At 36.3% G+C, this 4,825-nt stretch overlaps 1 long non-coding RNA gene across 4 annotated transcripts in view; it reads left to right on the top strand.

The window, feature by feature from the left end:
- The first annotated feature begins 254 nt into the window (after window positions 1-254).
- The window catches only part of LOC106522690 (uncharacterized), a 7,050-nt gene continuing 2,479 nt past the window's right edge, over window positions 255-4,825 (top strand). Inside the window, exons 1-3 of one of the 4 annotated variants that reach the window (XR_001310815.1) lie at window positions 255-350; window positions 474-584; window positions 763-833. This is a non-coding gene — a long non-coding RNA (uncharacterized LOC106522690). Of the gene's footprint in view, window positions 351-375; window positions 585-762; window positions 834-4,825 lie in introns of those variants that run through there. The other 3 variants (XR_001310814.1, XR_001310817.1, XR_001310816.1) reach the window with 3 other exon arrangements.

The raw sequence follows: 4,825 nt of genomic DNA, 5'->3' as shown, positions 1-4,825 counted from the left end.
AAATAAATAAATAAATAAATAAATAAATAAATAAACATAGTAAACTATATTAAATAGCAAAAATGATTGTGAACTGATAGGCAATTCTAAAACACAGCTTCTTGATCAACATCGCTCATTGAACATTAACACAACATTCTACGGTGCACCTAGTTGCAGTGGCTGCTAGCTGTAGCACTTCCAGCACCAATGCCACATTATTTCTGCCAGAAAACCAAGCAGAGGCAGACTATCCTGGTCCTGGAGGGCCACTATCCAGCACGTTTTAGGGGTTTCTTTGTTCCAGCACACCTGATCTGAATGAATAGGTGATTAACAGGCTTCTGCAGAACTTGTCGTCACTGAACCAGGTGTGTTAGAGAAGAGAAACAAGTAAAATATAAACGATAGTGGCCCTTGAAGACCAGCATTGCCCACCCCTGCTTTAAAGGTTTATAAAACAGCAACTGCATAATTGGTTATGCTTTATTTAGGGTTGGAATTGCTTTAAGACAGCAGCATGTTGCAGATTAGCTGTTTGTGCTTAATCCACTCAACTCCATTTCTTCAAAGTTGACATTTTTTCAAGAAGCTATCTACAGCAGGTAAGCTGTTAATTCTTCATAAAATCTTATCCCAATTATTTATCTCTTTAGGTTTCAGAGCTAAAACATGCAGACTTTATTATAATACCTACAAAATAAAAGCTACAGTTGTGAGAAAACTCAAATGCTCTCCCTGCTATCTGATTCTGTCAATGAAGACTTATGCAACATGTCTCAGTGTGTCTCAGGTACTGGTTTTGTGCGGGACACTGAAGACATCCTGCAGCCTCTCCTCCACTCCATTAGGCTGTAAGTGGAGGCGGAAGTGTATCAGATGTGTGTGTCTGGTGTTGATATATGTATGTGTGTGTGTGTGTGTGTGGGTGTGCGTTCCTGTTGCGTGGGGCATCACTTCAGCTGTATTGGGGTCAGGTTGGGAAATATAGAAGCTTCCAGGCACTCAACACGTAATTGAAAATCTATTTCGCTCAAAGTGAGGAGAGGGAACCAAAGAGTGGAGAACAAATGAACGAAGGGAGAAGGACAGAGGAGGAGGAGGAGGGGTGGGATAGAAGACCAAAAGATAATAGTTATGGATGGGAGGGGGGAGGGTGTGTGTGCAGGGAGGATGGCTAGAAACAGAGAATGAAAAAGATATTATTTTAAAAGGAGGCGTGTGAGACAGCAGAGGAGGCAGGTGGAGGTGAGGGAAGGACAAAACCACTTCTTCATCGCCACCCTAAGTGGATAAAAAGCGAAGGAGACGGCTAAGAACAGTTCATTTTTCCATCCTGGTGGAGACTTCCTCCCTGCATTATCCAGTCCCCTCTGATCTGTCACCGTGTGTGATCTTTACACGGAACACGGACTCCCATTTTCAAGATCTTATTACTATTTGAAATGAATCTGTCACATTTATACAGTATTCACAGACAGAAAAATAAAGATGTTGAGAGCCAAATATAYACTGACTCGAAATTAGCATTTTTATTAGCTCAAACACAAAGATATTGGGGTAATGTAATGGATACAGAACAACATTTTTAAACCTTAAAGCCATTACTTTGATCAAAGTGAAGAAATAATATCTGGTTTTGAGTCTGAGCAGTCGTAGTTGGTTTTATTTAAGAGCAGAGTTGGACCTCACCTTCCGCTGTTTGCCAACTGGGATAACTCCCTCTTCTCACGATTAAACAATCTTAATAATGATAACTATCTACCCACAGTATAAACAACCTACTCTATTTGATATACAGGCCTCATGTTCACCATTTAGTTGCTAAAAAAACAATACAATTTTACTGATTTTTAGTAAAAATCCTGTAATGCAAATGCCTCACCACTAGGTGGCAAGAGAGTCCACATTAACATCACCAAAATACAAAAAAAAAAGTTTTAAAACTTAATGTTTCTAAAAATCTAAGAATTTCCTCACAAAAAAACCACAGTTTTCATTTTAATGAGAAGCACAAACAGGCGTTCAAACATATGGACTTTTAGCATCTTCTAGGTCTGAATACAAATTGAAATAAATAAACAAAGACAGAAAAAGTTTGTGTTTACAGACTGTTTTCACCTTAGCTCTTTTTGGTTTTATTTTTCGGGGTGGGGGTGGGGGTGSGGTTCTAAAAAACGAATGAATAAATGAATGAATGAATTTGTTTATTTGGACAATATGCAATTAAAACATAAACATAAAAACATTTGTTGCATTGCACCAGATTTAGCCTTAAGGCTAATTTACATCTGTAGTCCTCCAGATAATAAAAACAAAACCACATCCAACAGTAATAAAAATAAGAAAAAAATAGAAAAATTATAATAGTATAAAATAAAACATTTTGCAATTAATAAAAATACATAAACACCCCACCCCACTCTCCAAACATAATTAAAAGTTATTTCACCGAACATCCAATAAACATCCAATAAAAAATAATTCCTTGAAAAATGCTTTGTTTAAAGTGTTTTTGAAAGAATTAATTGTACAAAACACTTTCAGACACTAATAAAAATGTTTTTTTAGGTGCAAACTTTTTATATATGCAACTGCCTGAAAAATGATACCCAAAGAAAACATTGGTTTTAATATTATTGTAAAAGTTAATTTTAGGAGAGATAACCTTTTATGTAAGATGAACAGAACACAGTGATTAAAACTAACTGTTTTTGCTTCATTTCTGTAGTTTGTTTAATTTAATGGGATTTTGGTGCTTATGATATCTCATGGTAATTTGTAACAATTATAAAGTGTAAACCTACAAATTTGTACTTGGATAACAACCCCCTAAACTGACGGGAAAAAACATTTTTTAAAAAGTAGCGGTAATTTTTGTTTGTTTGTTTTCATCAGAAATGTTTGTTACCAGTACAGATGTAGTAAAATTAACATAGAAAGTACCAATTAAATTATACCTATAATATAGCAACATTTTTGTTAGATTAAGACATAATGTTTTTCTGAACTAATTTCAACACTGAAAAAAATACATTTAAAATATTCTTTAGTTATTCTAAAAAACAAAAAGATCCTGGATCAGCTGAAGACATGAGTCAGCAGAAATTTGTTGTCTCACGTTGTCCTTTTTAACTCCTAGTGGCAGATTTTCTGTTTTATTAGTCTAAATAATCTTTGCTCTGGTACTCTAAGTTTAGCTTTGCAGACTTTGAGTTTTAATCTGTTATTTTATAACATTTCACTGAGACAACCGTTAGTTCCTCCACATCTTGGAGCTCATTCTTGAGTTGCTGTGCAAATATCAAGAATATTATATATTCACCATGCAAATGATTTTTAGTCCATTCTTAAAATCCTCATTTATATTTTTACACAAGCATGATTTTTTCAWCTACAATATAAATACACACTATGTGCAGTTTGTAAAAATTACAGACAAGCTTTTTTTCATCTGTTCACATGCGTGAGTGTGAAAGATGGTGCGAATAATTGTGTGTGTGTGTGTGTGTGTGTGTGTGTGTGTGTGTGTGTGTGTGTGTGTGCCTGAGGCCTCTTCATCTCATCAGGAGAAATCTATTCTGCTCAGACTCATCCAATAAGGTGGGTAATGATACTCCACTCTAATATTGGGACTGTCCAAATTGAACACATTTAAACTTTAATGCAAGTCAAGTCCTGGGGAGAATGTAATCTGCTCCACTTATTGTGTGTTTTGGTGTGCACGCACACACGTGTGTGTGTGTGTGTGTGTGTGTTTTGAGAGTTGCGAACTTATGTGCATGTTTCTGTGAATTATGAAGCACGTTTTGCCCCTCTCTGCTGCTGCACTAATGAATTTAAATATGCTGAATTAGTTTAAAGAAGACAGAAAGGTGAGATATAGTGTGAAACGCTGCATGTGGAGGTCATGTGAGCAGTTAAAGCACCGGTGTGTCTGTGTTTAACGGGCCCGCTGAGAGCAGCTTTTCAATGAGAAAAACACTGTTCATCTCAATGACTTCATTGTTTGGATTTTTTTTTCTGGTGGGGCTCTGTGGAAACAGTATGAACAATAATATCTTACCTGTTTAAGATAGCTTTTTGTAAGACCTCAGTTTGGAGAAAAGGAGTTGAAAAGGAGTTGATAAGGCTAACAGCGAGTTCAATCAAGGTGGATAGCTGCCATCTAACAAATTTTAATCTAAAAAATGTTAGTGTGTACAATTTATGAGTATATTTTGGAAACCTTTGCACTGCCRTCTGTTTGTATCTGTATTGTGTTGTGATCTTTTGTTGAGTTTATTAGTTTTTGCTTTATTTTCTGTGTTCTGTCCCGCTGTGTTCTCGTTTACCATCTGTTCAGTTTTTCACTTCTTCGATTTAGCTCCTGCTCCTTAGTCTGGCCACGCCCACTCACACCTGTTCCCTGTCTCGTTAAGCTCAGCTGTTTCCCATTTCCCTCGCTCAGTCCTTACAACCTCTGAAATCAGTGAAGACACTGCTTCTGGTTTACTCTCTTGTGTTGCCTCCATGTTTTTTTTTTTCAAGTTCTGTAAGCTTTTCCTGCTGCCACACCACTCCTGTCTTTGCTAAATACAGTTTTACTGATTTTTGAAGCTCCTTAAGTCGGCCTGCATACAAGCTTTGATGGTCTTCAAACTGCATCAGATGGATATTCTGGCAGCTATTTTATGAAAATCCTCCTGAAGCCCAGAGAAAGGCTGCAGCTAGCTGCTGTTGCTGGTATTTCTATGCACAAAAAACATTAAATTGTAAAAAAATAAAATAAAATAATAACAATAATAATAAACGAAGTGCAAAGTGAAGTGTTTATGAAACAGTGTTTGGATAAACTGCTATGCTG

The sequence above is a fragment of the Austrofundulus limnaeus genome, unplaced genomic scaffold, assembly GCF_001266775.1.
Source record: "Austrofundulus limnaeus strain Quisiro unplaced genomic scaffold, Austrofundulus_limnaeus-1.0 Scaffold135, whole genome shotgun sequence".
Lineage (NCBI taxonomy): Eukaryota > Metazoa > Chordata > Actinopteri > Cyprinodontiformes > Rivulidae > Austrofundulus > Austrofundulus limnaeus.
The sequence above is the reverse complement of the archived record's forward strand: the minus strand, read 5'-3'. Positions and strand labels throughout refer to the sequence as shown.